This window comes from Cyprinodon tularosa, unplaced genomic scaffold, assembly GCF_016077235.1.
Source record: "Cyprinodon tularosa strain WSP-4 unplaced genomic scaffold, ASM1607723v1 ctg1676, whole genome shotgun sequence".
In the NCBI taxonomy this organism is placed as follows: Eukaryota; Metazoa; Chordata; class Actinopteri; order Cyprinodontiformes; family Cyprinodontidae; genus Cyprinodon; species Cyprinodon tularosa.
In genome coordinates, this window is record NW_024038511.1 from 43,561 (window position 1) to 49,729 (window position 6,169).

Sequence of the window (6,169 nt, forward strand, 5' to 3'; positions counted from 1 at the left end):
TAAGCGGAGCCTCCTGTATGTCCCAGGAGCTTTAGATGTCGTCACCTTAGCAACGAGCTGCAGGTCAGGATGCTGGGAAGCTGAACCCGGGTTACAGGCAGAGAAGGAAGAACTGATGCCTATAGCATGCTATCTGCTGCAGCCAGGCTTCCTCCTATCGCAGCGCCATCCTGAGGTTACTCAGAGGGTAAACAAGACTAATTAACTGCTAAACAAGATGGATGATTTATGCTAGTGCACAAACTCGCTCACTGGAACAAAGTCATAATTCTTCCCCTGAAGAACAGGGAAGGTGATTTTTAAGCTTGAGGAGAAGCGGCGGGATCTGTGATGTCATTCCGTCCCATCCTGAAGCGCCATAGCTTCATGCCGAGTCTGTCCTTCCTGTGCCGGTTAGGGTTAGGGTTCTGTCACACCGTGCAGCCGTCGGCCTGATGCGGTTTGGAGCCGTTTTTCTTTATGGTTGTTGCTCCAATCAGCTGAGAGCAAACTTCCGCTGACCACAGTGACCACTCCTTCCATTAAACGTTTCTTCTGTTTATTATCGTTCGTTAAAATGGCCGATCGTTCTGTCGCTGCTGTGATTTGTTTTCTCTGTGTGGTGGTGGTGGTGGTGGGGGGGGGGGGTGATGTACGAGAACTTTTTGGGGGTAAATAGTCATGAACTTCCTGACTGGGAACGTCAGACATGATATATAAACACTGTTTTTATTTATTGTTGGGAGCAAAGGACGGCCATCGCTGCTTCGTCTTCTTGTTGATTCAGACGGAATAAACTTCATTCTGTAAATTATCTAGATTTACAGAATTTGATTCTAATTTTCTTTTGTATTTTGTAAAATTATTTGTTTTCTAAAATGTTGTATCTGCTCATCTGGTAACTGAAATAAAAAAAAATTAATCATTTTGTCTCTCACTTATTCACCCGTTCCCCATTGATGGGTTAGTCATGGGAAGCTAACAGCTAATTAGGAGCTAACAGCTAATTGGAAGCTAACAGCTAATTAGAAGCTAACAGCTAATAAGAGCTAACAGCTAATTAGAAGCTAACAGCTAATAAGGAGCTAACAGCCAATAAGGAGCTAACAGCTAATTGGGAGCTAACAGTTAATTAGAAGCTAACAGCTAATAAGGAGCTAACAGCTAATAAAAAGCTAACAGCCAACAAAGAGCTAACAGCCAACAAAGAGCTAACAGCCAACAAAGAGCTAACAGCTAATTAGGAGCTAACAGATATTTAGAAGCTAACAGCTAATTAGAAGCTAACAGCTAATAAGGAGCTAACAGCTAATTAGAAGCTAACAGCCAATAAGGAGCTAACAGCTTATTAGAAGCTAACAGGCAATCAGGAGCTAACAGCCAATCAGGAGCTAACAGCTAATTAGGAGCTAACAGCTAATTAAAAGCTAACAGCCAACAAAGAGCTAACAGCTAATTAGGAGCTAACAGCTAATTAAAAGCTAAAAGCCAACAAGGAGCTAACAGCTAATTAGGAGCTAACTGCTTATTAGAAACATTTATTAGGCTCTGATTCATTTTTATGATCATTTTATTTAGATTAAATAAAAATTAAAGCTGCACTGGTTATTTTCTAACGTTTTTAACTTGCTTTAGTTAAAGATGATTGAAATCGTGAAGAGCTGCTCATTGTTAATAGTGGATCTTTGGTTCATCAGGATTAAACGCAAACATCTGCTGCTAAGTGGCTGCTGTGGTTAGGTAAGTCCTGTGTTACCATGGAAACACCTGGATGCCTTTACCCATCTGTTATCATCATGTACCTGCAGCTATAAAGATGTCTCCTAATAATCCACCCTCTTTCTGTGACGTCCAGCAACATGTGGGGGTGGGGGGAGGAGCCCAGGTTTTTTCCCTCTGACAGGTGGGAAGTTCAGGGACTGAAGCAGCATCCAGGTGGAGCTGCGGTGTCCTGCTATAACCCCCCCCATCAGAACCAGAGCATGCTCCAAACTCTTTTCATTACCTTCCCCTGCACCATCTGCAGGAATATCTTGATAATTCAGATCTAAATCTTTTATTTAAACCTATTGAACAACCAGATATCATACGGGTCCTAGTTCCTGAGCTGAGAACAGGTCATAACCAGCTTTTCCAACAAGGCAAGGCAGAGCCTATTTATATCATCCATTCACCAACAGACTCATTTATATTGCAAAGATCACTATGTGAAAGAAAGAACAACTTAGAGAATAATTGTATCTTGTCTGATCTCACCTTTTCACGACATTCAGCTTAGAAAATGACAAACAGAATGTATTTCAGTATAGCAGTAACATTTATTTAGCCAAGGAAAAGCTCTACATATGAAGCTGTAATTGTCCCATTTAGCAGTTTCTACAAACCCAAGGTGAGTCCTTCCTGCATGTGCGACAGGTATACTTTGTGCAGTGAACACAACGCTCAGTGCTGTGGTTCCTGTTGCAGAGAATGAACACCTGGCCTGCTTAGAATAACAATGAAAAAATAGAGTTTAACACATATTCCCAAAGTGAGAGTTGTAGGATGAACTAGATGAGGTTATCTATGTGTGCTACAAGTTTGGAGGCACTACAGTGATCTATAGTGTAATAATTGGCTATTGCCTGCTTATAATAATGAATAAATCTCCAAATTACAGTTTGGCCTATCTTCCCATAGTTAGAGTTGTAGTCTGATCCAGATGAGGTCATCTGTGTATCGTACAAGTTTGGAGGCACTACAGTGATCTACAGTGTAATTATTGCTCATTTTATACCTATTCTAATAATAGAATATAAGAGCACATTACAATCCATATGCACACTACAAAAAAGAGCAATAAGAATAATATGCAAAGTAGGATTTAGAGAGCACACCAATCGATTATTTATACAGCTATATGCATTAAATTTCACAGACCTGGTAAAATTCAAGACAGCGCAAGTAATGTATAAAGTAAAAAACAAACTAGTGGTTAAAAATATAAATGAATTGTTTCAAGAACGAGATGAAAAATATAATTTTAGAGGAGATGCAGTATTCAGAACGAAGACGGTACGAACAGCGATGAAAAGAATGACTATATTAAGTAGTGGAGTGAAGTTATGGAATAGTCTACAGCCGTGTTTAAAGCAGAGTGTGAACATAAATTTGTTTAAGAGAAGGTACAAAAAATTACTTTTGGATAAATATGTAGAAGAGGAAAGATAAAAAACAGGTAGATTAATATGGAAGAGTGAATGTAACTAGTTAAATGAGGAACTTAGGTCTCTTGAATCATTAGGGATGGGAAACTAAGAAGTTTATATTTCGTCCCATTCCTATTCGAACAATTTATTATGGTTTATGTATTCATTGTGTTGTGTTGTATTTACACATCTTATATTGTTGTGTTGTTCGAATAAACTGAACTGAACTGAACAGAATAGAGGAGCCGTTTATCATTTAGACTCTGGAAATTCTTCAGAAAAGTATTATTTTGGAATCCAATGAATTTGATACTAATCCTCCTCTCCTTGGTGACGCTTTTGAGATAACAGCCTGATCCTGAAGGTGGAGAAGACCAAGGAGATCATGGTGGACTCAGGAAGAAGCGGCCTGACCACGCTCCACTGCTCATCAACAGCTCAGCTGTAGAGGTGGTCAGCAGCACCACATTCATCACAGACACCCTCACCTGGACTGGAAACACCACCTCACTGGTCCAAAGGGCCCAGAAGCGCTTGGACTTCCTGCCCCCCCCCCCCATCCTCCCCTCCTTCTCCAGAAGCCCCATAGAGAGCGTTCTGAGCAGCTGTCTCACTGTGTGGTGTGGAGGCTGCAGCGCCTCAGATTGGAAGAAGGTGAGAACAGCAGAGAGGATCATGGGGGCTCCTCTTCCCTCCATTAAAGACATTTCATCCCAGCGCTGCGTGTCCCGAGCCCGTGACATCATCAATGACCCCTCACCCCCCCACCATGCTGCCCTCTGGGAAGAGGCTTCCCAGCATTCAATGCAGGACCAGCAGGTTCTGCAGCAGCTTCTTCCCCACCGCCATCACACTGATCAATGTTGTTTAAAATGGGTTATTTTATTGTATTTTATTATATATATTATTCTTTTAAAAGCTCAAAAGTTTGAACTATAAATTTACAGTCATATGTTTATATTACTATTTTACTCTTTGTTACTGTTTTCAAGGCTGCACTTAAAAAAAATGAAATTTTTTGTTTTTTTTTGTTTTTCTCCATCCTGGAGAGAAACATCAGCTGTGCTGCTGCCATCAACACCTTTGTTTCTAGATGTTGGAGCTTGGCCTGTTTTCCAGTGTAGTCCTGTTTCTCTGACTGTGACTAACTGGATGTGCTCTCTTCATCCTCTGACATGGGAGCTGGCTCGGAGCTCGTCTGCCTGGCTGTGTGTTTCCTGGACGGGGCCGCCTGTGGAGCTGGTTGACAGTTGCCTTTTGTATCTATGCTTCTTTTTCTATGTCTGCTTCTGTCTCCTTGAACCCCAGTGGGCCTCAGCAGATGGCCGCTCACACTGAGCCTGGTTCTGCTGGAGGTTTCTTCCTGTTCAAAGGGAGTTTTTCCTCTCCTCTGTCGCTACAAGCATGCTTAGTGTGAGGGATTGCTGAAGAGTCAATGAGTCGATGCAATCAGCTGGTTTTCCTTAGAAAACTTTTACCTTTAATCAGACCTGATGATCTGACCTCAGGTGACATGTTTTCATTTGGAGATATAGAAATAAACACGACTGAATTTCAGCAACGTGTTTCATGTTGTGTATAGATGTGTGTGTGTGTGTGTGGGTGGGTGTGTGTGTATGGGTGGCCATGTCTTTAATACCTGGTGGGGACAATTTCCTAGGAATATGCTACATTTTGGGGACTCATAGGTACATATGGGGACCAACAACTGGTCCCCATAAGGAAAGTTTCTCTTCTTGGGGTGGGGGTTAGGTTTAGGACTAAGGTGTGAATTAAGTTTAGGTTAGGTTTAGGGATAGGTATGTGTCGGTAATGGTTAGGGTTAGGGCAAGGGTCACGGTTAGGCCATATAAATTAGTGGGAAATGAATGGAAGTCAATGGAAGGTCCCCACAAGGATATTGTGACACAACATGTGTGCGTGTGTGTGTGTGTGTGTGTGTGAGTGTGTGTGTGAGTGTGTGTCCTCCTGTCTGTCTGTGTTTCCAGTCTATCAGCTGTTATGAGGCTCGTTAGCAGCCTGATAGCGTGCTGCAGCTGGGCCCGTCCCAGCAGAGACCTCCTCATAGCACCTCCCTGCTCAGCGTGCAGTAACCCCCCCCCATAGACAGCTGGATAAAGATGGCAGCACCAGGTCCCCCATCCCTCACAGTCTCTCTCTCCATCATCTGCAGCTCCTGCCTTCTTCAAAACATGCTAGTTAGTTGATCTGTGAGGAAGAGGAAGTGAGAAGGAGGCAGCCTGCATAATGAGACGCCTCCTGCTGTACTTCATGCAAATAGGAAGCCTGACATGTCAGAGGCTTGGATCTGTTCTGACAGACACGGTGACAGGCGGGTGACAGCAACTTAAAACCTGCACTCCCCCCCCACCCCCCCGGTGAATATATTTACAACCTCTGTATATTAATGCTCTCTTCCCTTCTAATCTGAGCTCCCTGCATTAGTTCAGAGCCTCTATTTCACAGAATGCAGAGTTAGTCGTCTGACTGAACGGGAGCTTTAAACCCAGAATGATGCTGGCTGTTAGTCTGCCTCCCTGCAGGAAACACACTGATAATCATTCACCTTCAGAAACGCTGAACTAAAAGCTGTAATAATCCCAAATAATCTGGAGAATATTTCCACCATTTAACCTGATTCAGTCCAAGTTGTTCACTTCACACTGGAAGCTTTCATGGATTTTATTGTGATGATGAGGAAAGAAAATGATCAAGTTCTTTAATAAAATGTTGAAAAGTTATTTTATATTTCTATCTTTGGTAAATATCTGTGATTGATGCAGAAATGAAAAATAGTTCAGGTGTCAGTCTGACATCATTAGGCAACATGTTAATTAACTGCCAAGGTTTCAGAGATCAACCAAAAACTAAGAATGTTTTTCCTCCTATAAGTTTTCCTGATGTTTGAATTCATTTCTATTCAGTCTATTTCTATAGCTCAAATTCACATCATGTCATCTCAGGTCACTTTATAGATCAACCAGATCATCCAGTCAGATTGA